Source organism: Oculina patagonica, chromosome 10 (assembly GCF_052425735.1).
Source record: "Oculina patagonica isolate OP01 chromosome 10, crgOcupat, whole genome shotgun sequence".
Classification (NCBI taxonomy): domain Eukaryota; kingdom Metazoa; phylum Cnidaria; class Anthozoa; order Scleractinia; family Oculinidae; genus Oculina; species Oculina patagonica.
The window spans coordinates 6,236,779-6,249,472 of NC_135767.1; the positions used below are offsets into that span (position 1 = coordinate 6,236,779).

General features: G+C 36.6%; 1 long non-coding RNA gene across 2 annotated transcripts; it reads right to left on the bottom strand.

Moving 5' to 3' along the window:
* Positions 1 to 4,187: 4,187 nt before the first annotated feature.
* LOC144628943 (uncharacterized) lies at positions 4,188 to 9,635 on the bottom strand. Of its 2 annotated transcripts, none has more exons than XR_013566303.1 (5): positions 9,400 to 9,635; positions 7,053 to 7,129; positions 6,132 to 6,223; positions 5,325 to 5,441; positions 4,188 to 4,726 (listed from the first exon to the last, which is right to left on the bottom strand). It is a non-coding gene; the product is annotated as an uncharacterized LOC144628943 (long non-coding RNA). The 2 variants fall into 2 exon arrangements; XR_013566302.1 differs by having other exon boundaries at positions 6,132 to 6,227.
* Positions 9,636 to 12,694: the final 3,059 nt, after the last annotated feature.

The following is a 12,694-nucleotide window of genomic DNA, read 5'->3' on the forward strand; positions in this document are numbered from 1 at the left end:
TGTTGTCGAAATGCATTCCTTTGCATCATTCTTTTTTCCTATTTCTTCTGTGAACTTTTTCAAGTGCAAAAACAACTCAGGTAAAGAAAATATATTCATAACGTACGCTTTCTTTCTTGTTTCGCTTTTCCTGATTCGCTGACTGAAAAAGCGTGCAAACAAAGTCCGTGCAAAACCTCTGACGTATTTGTCAGCGATTGGTTTGAGTTTCTAATCCATATTCATAACAAATTGCAGAATCTGCATCAAACCACGCTGTCCGTTGATGTGTGAAGACGTGTCGCTTATGAAGACGAGTTTGTAATCTTGAAGGAAGAAGTTGCTTGAAGAAGAAGAGCTTAAAGCTTGGAAAGAAGTCTTCACGCTTATCAAACGAAAGGTGAGCATTGCTTTAGGAACATATTACTTTAATTTTTGCCCAGAAAGTCAAAAACTACATAATGTCGCTGAAGCGAGTCGACACGTGTGTTTACTGTTCCTTTTGAGCGTTGCTTCAAGTTGAAATTTGACTGAGAAAGCAGTATGTTTTGTTTAGTTTACGCAATTTACTCTCTAGCATCAACTGGTGCAGCGCAAATTTACTAATTTGAGGACACAAAGTCTAGAAAATTTCCCAAAAAAAACTTCGGCGAGAAATGCTTCTGGTTTATAAGTTAAAAGCCAATAACGCGTGTTAAATTATCAACGCTGCCATATGCATGGTATATTTTTTTCCTAAGGCGTTGAGGCCTTTCGGGCAAGACAATTTGCCAAGTTTTACCTTTCGCTCACCGAAGCGACTTTATTTTGGAACTTTGGTCTTTAAATTTTTTTTATTGCGCGTTTCTTTGGCCTGTGCGGGCGTAGCCTCTTTTGCAATTGATTTGGCGCGTTCCCAGAGTGTTTGTTGTTGTATGAGGTTTTAAAGATTTGAGCGTTTTTAATCATTGAATTGTTAATCATTTTTCAGGAAATCTAGAGGAAAAGAAGGACCTGGCCAAAAGGACAAACTGGGATCACTCAATCGGAAGGAAATACTACAAAGATAAGAACTTTAAATTGTGAAATAATTGTAGTGAAAATGGTGGCTGAACAAACATCTAGGTTTATAAGAGAATTTCACTATCGGTGTTATAAGATCTGTAGTACTGATTGTTTGTATCAAAAGAAAAAAAAATTGTCTGCATGAAGTCATGAAAAGACGACATCAAGAAAATTGATACATTATACATCAAATTTAAAGTCATTTAATATGAATCAGTTGAATCGAGCTGAATTCGTTGAGCATCAGCCACCATTTACAATTTGAATTATTTAATGTCGCAGCGAGGTGATTTTTTAAGGTGGCACTGCAAAACGAACGAGAGTTTGGAAAATACTTGAAGTCGCTAGTTTAATTTCCACAATTGTTTGCAGTTTACTTACAAAACGTTACATTTTTTAGCCTGATAATTTTACTCGTTCCTTCGTTCAGGAATTTTTAAGCAAAATACAGTCATCAACTTGAAAAAATAAAAGACTTTCGTGGAATGAAATTATTGCTTAGTTGCCGATTTTAATACCAAATGTATTTGAAAATTTATTTTAATTTGAAGTATACAGGTAGTGCCACCTTAAAATACTTACAAGTTTGCTTCGTCAACGAATTTAACAGTTGTAGTTGACAAGAGAACACGGGATTTTTTTAAATGTAAAGTGGAACTATTTCCTTCCAGCAAATCATCGAACATTATAAAATCGTTTTGAATTTGTACATCATTGCACATCAATTTACTTCTATATTTTTTTTTCTTTTCAATTTTGGCTTACAGCGTTTAACAAAGCGTACGGAAAACGCATGTACCCATGTTCTCTTGTCATTTTGTAAGCTAAGTATACAAACCCTTATGTCTGGTTCAAAGAATGGAACGATGCAGTCTCGATTTAGTTAGGATTTACAATTATACAGACCACAAAATCAAACTGTTTTGAAACGTTTTTTCATATTATTTTAAACTAAAATCGCCAGTGATTAAATCCGGCGACAGCTTCTTTTTGCTCTAATTGTCTTGCTCGTCCAAAATTATTTTGCATACTTTTGTAACACTGAGCCATTACAACGAGCTTGTTATTTTCGCGATTAAGAACAACTTTGTTCAAGTTTATTTTTGTGAATTGACAATCTTGTATGAATTTTGAGGTGTGAGTACTTTGTTCAAATTACTTTTGCCTGAATTACATTGTAACAGTCTTGGGAAATCTCTTTTCATTTTTATTCGCCAATAATCCTTATTCTCCTGCTCATTGTTGTGAAATTCTCATCAATTTCTGTTGCGGGTATACACAAGTCAATGCAACGAACTTTTTCACTACTTTTTCTTTCTTGTTTATTTTGTGTGTGATAACGAAAAAGGATTCCTTTCGTATTTTTGTTTTTGCGAGCTTGCCAAATCCTTTCGATATCTTGATTAATTTTTGTTAGCTTTGTCTAACAAAACACATTTTTGCTCAATTATCTCGGCATATACTTGTTAAAAGTTGTTACAGTTGTAACGTCTGTTGCAGTACAAAATTGCTGTTGGTAACGATAACATTTGATTGAATTTTTGGAGATGTTATTCTTGTTGACTTAAATTTATACAAATTGAAAGGAAGTATTTCATTTTGGTTTCATAATCTTTATTGTGGTCTGTATAATTCTTATTTAATTTTTGTTTTTGTTTGTCGAGTGATTAGCAATAATTCGTGTAAAGGGTGGGATTAAACTCTGAACAACGCTTCTGTTAATTCCTTGGACCAGGCACTGGGTTTTGTTTAATATTTACTTCTACATTGGATTAAGACCTTTTTTCTGCCGGCAGTCGATGTAACACAGAACAAAACATTAACGAAATCAAAGCAGAATTAAGTGAAGCCAAGTTTCCAATTGTAGAATATATTCAAAAATATAAAACCTGAACTTGGCTTGTGGAATTTTATCGCAAGGATTTAAGAACTTGGAGCGAGGTAATTAAATTGTAATATTCTGCGGCTAAAACAACGGTTGAATTTGCTCCAGGAAATGTTTTAGCATTGTGTTCGCTTAAGTTGCGAATTTTAAATATCGGATTAATTTTTCTATGTTTTTTTGTTATTTTTTTACTCTTGTATGTAACTTGGAGCCAAGCACAATTAATTTGTTATATTCTGCGGCTAAAACAACATTTAAATTTGCTCCAGGAAATCTTTTAACTCAGTGTTTGCTTAAATCGCGTATTTCAAATATCAAATTGATTTTTTCAACGTCTTCTCGTTTAATTTTTACTTGGAGTCAAGCAATTGTTTTATTCTGCCACCAAAACGTCAGTTGAATTTGTTTCAAGAAATTAATCAACCTAGCTTTTGCTTAGGCCAAGACTGATTTTGTATCTTTTTATTGTGTAATTCTTCCTGTGTTACAAACGAATATTGACGGCTGGTAAAGGTCTTTAATCTGAGGCAACATGGCAAGTTAAAAGCACTTTAAAATTCTAAAACTGTTTGGAAATGTAACCTGATTAAACAGATTATGTTTCGCGGCATCACTACCGATTTCACTGCGGTGGAACCGGTTTCGGCGCTGTGAAACGTTGTCTGTTTTCTCAGGTTATTGCTATAAACGGGACAAAGTAAAAATGCGAATAGATTTTTCACAGTGCAGAATATAGCTTGCCATGTTGCTATCTTTATAACTAACATGTATACACTATCTCGTGCAAAAACTTTGAAAAAGTAAATCGTTCGGGAGAAAAATAGTTTCAACTCAAACTTTGATTTTGGGAAAAAGTTTTAACTAAAATATCGTATCGGTTTTTAAAAGTCCGGGGCTAACTTTGCGTTTCATTTTGAATTTTTTTGCACGAGATGGTGTTTGCATATTTTTGGCGGAATATGTTTAAGGGAAGCCATTTTGAATTTTTTGCCGAAAATGTTGCCAGGGGAAACGCTGTGCAAATTTTTTCAAATTTTCCCGCCAAAAGACTTAGTATATATAGGGAACATTTTTCTTGACACCTTTTTATTGCTTAATTGATTTTTCCTTAACTAATTAAGTTATAATTAAAATATTTGAAGTGAATAAAGACAATTAAAACACAAAACACTTGTTTGTATTTATTGAAGAAAATAAAGATTACAAAAAAAATGTTCACTTTATTGACTTGTTTAATCACTACAATATATATAAAATACATTAATCAAAGAGAGCAGACAATTGAATTACATTTTATTGACAATATAAATAGACTAGCAGAGTGCACATTACTATAAAATGTTCTTAATATTTTTTATAAAAATTGGCGCATGCGTATTTTGGGCGCCGTTTTGGCGGGAAAATTAGACATTTTCAAACAGATGTTATAAGGAAGCAATTTTTTTAAAATAAAATTGGCGCATGCGTATTATAAGCGCCCGTATTTTTTCTAAGTTTTTTGGCGGGAAAATTAAAAAAATTTGAACAGATGTTAACATAGGAAAAATTTTGCGCAAAAAATGTGATAACTATTTTCTAAAACAAAAACTAGAAATGGCATTGAAGATCAAAATCCTTAACTTGAAAATACTCAGCGAGTGGTCTTTAACGAAAATAAATCTTAGCTGCGATCTTGTCTCCAAATGATCTTAAGGTTGAAAATTTTCTTATTAATTCAGTTCGTTTTCTACCTCAAATTAAACTTGTCTTGCTCTTGAATGATGATGTTTCTTGCTTGATTCTTGTCTGAAAAACTGAAGCGTCTAAGCATCCAGGAACCTGGATAAAAAAAAAAAAAACGACAAATCAATAAATACAATCACGACAAAACGTTCTCAAAAGAGCATATCAACAATTGGTTTTACTCCGCTATATGATTCGAACTTTTTCAAAATTGCGATAAAAAAAACACTAGAAAATGATGTAAGCAAACTAAAATTGAATATTTTTGCAGCATAGCAAGTTAAATAGTCAAAATTAAGCTAAATTAAGCCAAATTAAACATTTTAAGCGGTCGCCAGCTGCAATAATTATTTTGGAAATAAAATTAACAAGCACTTAAATTGATTGTAGCGAAAGTTTCCAAGGTTTAAATTTATCGGTCGACTGTTTGCGCTTACTAATTCCTTTATATCGTAACGTGTCATGGCGACAGTCTTCTCGCAATTTTTTTTGTGACATCTTGCTCTTGTTATTTTTAACTGGGAAATTCTCAACAAATTAAAAAAGCTTTGATAACTTTGCCAGTTTATTTACCTCCCAAAATAAACCAATTCTGGTGCGACAAAACTTCAAATTTAGTGCTACTCATATACAGTAGATGCGACCTTTGTTGAAAAAAATTTACGGCTTAATTTGTTAAAGCTAATCTACTAACCTTGCAAAAATAGCCAGGCTTCAAGTTGTTCTTCTTTCCTCGCCAGCTTTAGTCCTTCCTTCCTTGATAGGCTTTGTTGATTTGTAGCTTCTTCGTCATTCTGCGCTTCTCGTTTTCCTGTGGAGATACAAGAATTATGTAAATACATGCTCGGTAACGTGTCTGTTTGTGATAATGTTTATAAATACAAATCATTCGATGATGAATGCACGATCGCATAAACTAAAACGCGAATAAAATTTGCATTCTATTAAACCTTGGATGTTTTGGTTGAAAATTGCAAGGAAAACGTTTGCCTTTTTTTTCTTCATTTTCTATTGATTCGTTAATTCTTTCCTTGACAATGAACAAAATTTGATCATTAAAGCTCGCGTTTCTTGAACGAAGAAAAAACGCTTAAAACATCAGCTTTTCCTCGAACTGAATACGGTTGTTTTCATTCACCTCAGCTTATCACTTCAAGTTGATCAAAAAATTTAAGGATTTCTGTTCCTGGGACACGCTTATACGACACTCGACAATTAACAGCGATATGTTAAACTAAGGTACGTTAGAAGCTAGAGGACGATGATTTTACCTGCCAGATAAATGTCTAAAACTGCCAATCAACCTTATAGGTCCTAAAGCTGTCCAGTCAGCAAAAATGGTAACTTTTTTCTCAATAAGGTAGCGTTCAAATACTCTTAGTCAGCAAAACGTTTAGTCCCCAAGGCCATTGCCTTTCTTCAGGAAAGCTTTACATCAACTCGCTCACACAGATTGGGGGGTGGGGGTAGGGGTGAGTGTCGACAAGACTCTGACACTAACCTGTTGTTTGTAGAATATGATAATCCTACTGTCTGTCTTTTCAGGTCAATCGCAAGAACTTTCTCCAGCCGCATGACATACTGTTATTAGTTCTGCCTTGGTACAAAGAAAAACGTAATGGTTAGACAAAGCCGGCTGACATAAAAAGTTTTTATTCCAAAGAGTTTAGTGTTAGTGTCTGTTGTTAGTACCTTGTAGATTGCAAGTTTTTCTTAGTAATGCCAGCAAAATTTCCACAGAAAATATTTTAGAGAGGAAAACGAAATAACTCTCCCTCTACACCTTCTCCACCTCGCTATTTTGGAAAAGCCGCGGCCGTTGTAGGGACTGTGGTTGTATCAATACATTGCCGTGAAAACAATAGCCATATGTACATATTGCGAACCTATTTTGAATTTCGTTGTTACTATTCTTTGATCCTTGCGAATATATACTCCTTTCCTTTTTCTTGCTAATTCCTACTTTTATGTAGTGATAAATAATAAAATCCCATTGCGTTTTCAAAAGCCCGTTATTTTTGCAAGTGTACAGTCATGTTAGGGAAATTTTCGTGCGCGATTTTATTTTTAGCGTATGACAATTCCGCTGCTACCGAAGAATTACATAAGCTTGAAAACAATTATCTCCCCAGCTATTAGCTACTAAAAGATAGCAAAGGTCGAATGTACAAAAAATGAGCCGGATCGGGTAGCAGCTGACTCAAGGTCTCTGACATGCTACCCTTTGAGAGAACAATAGAACGACAGTGCCACTACCCCCAAATACAAAGCAACTGCTATACTAGAGAACTAGTAGAATTACAAGCTTACGAGAGCTGCAACACTACCGACAAACGTGTCTTTGATATAAAAGTTTGTAATACGTGAACCACACATTAACACAAAATAAATGAAATTATAAATTAGGAAAGTGTGAACTCACCAGTGTTTTCAACTTTATCAGGATATTTTTCTTGTCAACTTGTTAATTTAATGCAATCAGCACAGCAATAACGTCACCTACAAAGAGATTTAAAAAGCAGGCCATAAGTAAAGCGATTTTTGGGAAACGATCTCCAAACAAACAAGAAAAAGTCATCAAACAGGTTGCACTCGGGAAAAAAGAGCAAAGTAGTGATCTAGGAGAGGGGATTTCACACCCTCTTTTTCGTCCCTCCATCCCCGACCAACCCCATCCCTCATAAGCAAGATACGTCATATCACCATATCACCACTCCTTCTCCCCCATAATGAAAATAGCTAATAAAGCTAATCATAAACTAAGGGGATTAGTCCTGACGAAGCAGCAAATAGGCTTACATAATTTAGAAAATAGTTTTTACTTCGAGTAGAGATCCCGGGGGTGAGATAGAGCTTAAGGTTACAGTGCAGTAATCTACAACAACAGTATTGATGAAAAAGCATAGCCTGTATAAAACAGAAAACCCAGTGTTCATTTTGGCCAGGTAACAGCTCTCGTAAGGGGTGACATGAATGGCTCGCTACCCTTCAAGACATAAAACAATAGAACAAACAACAGGAACAATTTTCCGTACCCCCAAAACAATAGCAACTGCTACACTTGACTAGAGGACCATTAAGATTGCAAGCTTTCGAGAACTGCTACGCAACTGTTCGTTCTCCAAAAAAGGGGTATCAAATGGTCTTTGTAAGCGTTTGTACATGCGAGCATGCGAGCACAGCGTTTTTATTTGCGGCACGAGCATTGACAAAAATTAGCCTTGCGAGCAACGAGCACTTTTCAAAAAGCTACTCCACTAAAAACCGAGCATGCGAGCACTTGTAAAAATGTGCGAGCACGAGCAAACGAGCACCCAAAAATTTTTTCAAGCATTCCGATCAAAAGCTTAATTTTGCGAGCACTGCAAAATTTTGAGGGACCATTCATGACCCCTTAAAAACAAATCACCGTTCATGTTATACAAATAGCCAATATATTTCTCTTTACTTTAGTAAGGAATTACTTTGGTTTTGTTTTACAACTGATGAATTTATGACCAAATTCCATTTCCGGCGAAATCGGCTCTGTTTCTCATTGCAATCCTGACCAACGTTTAATTTCTCCCAACAATATCAATGCATTTTCAAGCAGAGAGGTGAGGAGAATAAAGAGAAACATCAACTGAACAATATTGTCTTGATGAACGGCCAAATTCTTAGAACTAACATCAAAGGAAATGTATGGCAAAAAGTAAGGAGAATTGATATTTTTAGCTTGTGACTAAAAGTTCAGTTACCTGACGTATTCATGACGTAATGAATATATGAAAGACCCCATATGTGCAGTGCTCTCCTCCGAAATGGCCTCGTAAAGCTTGTTCACTTCCTAGAAAAAAATGGAGAAAATATTAAGTATTACAGTATTCAATGTATGGACTTTTTCACACCTGCATTTTCAAGACTGATAAATTACCCTTAGACCGGGGGAAAGGAGGGGAGGTTACCCCCACGATGAGCTATATAGGTACCGTAAAATTCCGGTTATATGCCCCCCGCTTAAGCCCCCCCCCAGTTTTAGGCCCATCAACCTGGAAACAAAAAAATACATCCGGTTATAAGCCCCCCTCTACCAGATGACAGTACTGAACAGGGCTAAATGTTGCTTTTTTGTGCGTTTTTAACTTAAAAACGTATTTCGATCAACACTCCCGAGGCTCGTTTCGAAACGTTTTTTTCCTTCCGCTTATAAGCCCTCTCGAATGTAAGCCCCTCCGCTTATAAGCCCACCCAAAAACCCTTACGAAGTTGTATAAGCCCAGGGCTTATAACCGGAATTCTACGGTATAGGATCGTTTTAAATTGTTATTATTAATTGTTTTAGCTAAAATTACAGTGTGTAAACGTCCAGCTAAACGCAAAATTGTACTACACGGAAGGGATTATATAGTTATTATAATAAACTTGAAAATATAGAGAACAATTAATTAATCATTTGATGGCGAACTGCCTTAGGTAGAAAAGACCAACTCAAAATAACTTCAGCTTTAGGTAAACCAACTGATGAATTTATGACCAAATTCTTAGCAAATGATTCTATATTTGTTTTGTAATTTCTTCTCTTAAAACTACCACACTAACCTGTGTTAAATAAATTCACAGATGATCCATTGTTATTGTTTATATTAAAGTACAATTTGCTGTCCATTCGGTTGAAAGCGGACAAAAGGTTGTTGACTAACTTTTCTAACATATTTTCTCCAACGCTTTCCTGGAGAAGTAGTTAAATTATCTCTACAAGATAAAATATTACTTTAACGTAGATTTCTTACCTTGAGGAAGACTCAAAAACCATTTACTGAGAATACACTGTGTGACATCTTTGGTAGAAGCACGTGCTTTCGAAGTTTCCTTGAAGTCAAGTTGTTGTTGAAAGTTCTTGTATTTCATAACATCTCCAAACAGAAGGACAATCCCAAACTGAAGTTTGTTAATTTTCGTAGCAATATGCGAGAGCAATGGACCAGAAAAGGTGTACTTTGCCGTAAAATTGAAATTTTGAACACGAAACGTTCAACCGAAGAAAGCAAAGCGTCAAAAGTCATAATTTGCAATTTAAATTTTTTAATTTTTGCGACCACGCACCGAAGGGTTATTTCAGTGCAAAAATTTGATTGGTTTATCCTCGCATTGTAGTTAAACGGGGGGTATTTAAATCTCCTCACTGACAAGAATAGCTGAACAAACTTAGTACGTTATGGTATAAATCCTATATCAAGTTGGCATGAAAGCACAGACGGAATTTTGGAAATTTGACTGCGTTCGAAGGCAACTTGATCGGACTGAAGGTTGGGCTTGTAGGGGTAGGGTGGGGTGTGCACGTGGGGGTAGAGGGATGGGGCCTTTGAGGAATCTAAACGAATAAAGCTACACATGAAAAGTGTTCAAGTTAACCACCGAATTGTACACAGGTCTTGATGTATCCGTATTCAACTTGATGCTTTTATTTTTATTTATTTATTCTTTTTTTTTTGGGGGGGGGGGGGGAGGGTGGACTAACGTCCCGCATAGCAGTAAAAGGCCTAAGCGTTAAATGCTTAGATTATTTGCAATTACTGTTCATTGTAATACAGTAAACTCTCTTTAAGACGGGGAAAAGGGGAGGGGGGGGGGAGTTAAGCTTTTTTTTTTAGCAAAATGAAAAACCGCCCTGCATGCGTTCCTCTCTTATATCCCCTTTCTCTGTGTTGGGTTCTTTCTTTACATCTTTCTATGTCCTTGCCCTTGATATTTACAAGCTGGCCGTTGGCAGAGTTTCTTTCAACTTCTTCCGTTCTTCCGCTGTTGATTGAGCTGGTAAACTGCGTGAATATGTTGTTTATCGCTATATAACAATAGCTCTTTACGAGAGAGCACGCATCATCTTCAGTTATTGTATAAACAATGGTGCCCAGCCAACACAACACCCTCGAAACTCTCTTGAAGTTTTATGTCATGCATAAAAGCCTTGGCCCTCGAAGTACTTACGACCCTGGGAACAAGTGACCATTCGGCCCTTTCCAGAGTCTTATAATGTTATATTTTACGGTTTTAGATGGGGGGAATTACTATGGAAAATCCAATGTCAACTTGAGCGCTGAAATATTTAAATCACTGAACGAAAAAATCTCCGCCAAAGATTTGGAAAGCGTACAATTCGATTTCAATCAGTTCCTCAAACATTTTTCTTAAGTCTTAGTAAAGTGAAATTGAGAACTTTTCCGACAAATTAAATGAAAAGCATAACCTAAATCGGCTGTACACCCCAGCACACAGACATAGAATATCGTAAGATGCCGGTTATTTGACCTCCCCAACCCCCCCCCCCCCGGCTTATAAGACCCCCCTTAGCCTGGAAAAAAGATATTCTGGTTATAAACCACACCCCCCCCCCCCCCTAAGATATAAATGCTCCCCGAAGCAATTATTTTATGCCCTTTATGAAGTTACCGCAATTTTAAGTCCGCCTTAAACGCTGTTTAAACCTAAGGCTTATAACTACAATTTAACGGCAATTATCGTCAGATTGCTATGACCCTGCTATACATTGTATAGAGCGTTTTCACAGCCATATTGGTGTTCCGAAACAAAGAAACGGCGGCCACATTGCTGTACCAAGCCATTCCCCCGGAATTAAACTCTATTTTCATGTAAAAGTCGTCTATTGTTTTAATAAACCAATACTTGGCTTCACACTAGAGCTCGTAAGCATAATCTAAGTGCACTTTGAACCTACTTTGAGTGTGAAGGGGGTAAAACGTACTTAGTTGAACTTAGACTGTCCACAGCCCTCTATTTTTTCGTGTTTTTTCGATCGACGAGCGCGCGGTGAGAACGGCAAGAGAACTGGACGCCAGCGCAAAACGGAAGAAGCAAGGGGGTGGGGGCCCCCCTCTCCCCGCGCGCTCGCGCTTCGCGCTCGCTTTATTTGCTTTTTTGCGTTGAAAAATCGAGAGGCTGTGGACAGTCTAAGTTGAACTTTACTTGGTGACCATGGAAACTTTCGTAGTTCCAGAGATTCCAACCCTTTTTGAAGGAAAAAAGGGAGTATTTTTAGCGCTGAAGGTGTGCGCCTCTAGGGGGGTCTCAGGCGCGTAGCTGAAGTTTTTGTAAGGGTGTTCGTATTGACAGGAATATTTATTAAGGGGGGTTATTTAATACGAGCGCCGAAGGCGCGAGCCTCTAGGGGGATCTGGGGGCATGTCCCCCAGAATATTTTGAATCTAGAGGCCCGGAAATGCTATTTTCAGCATTGTGTACGTCAATATTTCAAACTCGATGGAGTGTAAAATAACAGGTATTTTTAGTCATAACAACAATATTTCCGGCGTTTTGTTAACTCGATACATTCATACATACATACCGGCTTAGTACACTAAACGTTTTACAAAAGCTTGATGAGTGCTGCAAAGGTTAAGCTCCCACCCCGGCTCCACCTTCAATGTACTAAAAGCGGCGTCAAATCGTCAATATGCACTAAATACACCATAGTTAGTACTAACTATGAATAGACGTATCACCTGGGTCCCCCGAAATTGTAATCCCCGCATTTTGTTTATTGATACTCCATTTATCAAATCCCGAACGCCTGTTAAGGAAATACTTTTTCAGCAATGGGATTATTTTGACTACATATAATACTAGGGCACTAAGATCCATTCTCCTAACAATTTAATACTTTCCCGATACTTTTAGCGTTTTCGTGCAGGGTAATTTAAAAGCTGCAACTCTCAAAGTTTGTTTTCCATTCCCCCACTATTTGCTAAAAGCTGAAAATCAACAGTTTGTGTTTTCGGTCCTCCATTATTGACCTCCAAAGGGGCTTCGTTCGAATCCCTCGAACCCCCCCTCCTACGCGCCTGGCTCTGGAAGCATGTTCCACCGGGAAATTTTGCAAATTTAGGTTCTCTCAAGTGCCATTTCCGGCATTTTGACATCATTTCTGAGTTATTCCGATAAGGTCTTTATTCTTTTCACAAACATTTTTGTTACTTTTCTTTACTTTTGCTACACTCAGATCGCAAAAAGTACTAAAAATTAGCAATTTTTCTCTTGTTTTCAGAATTTCATGATAAATCGGGAGAATCT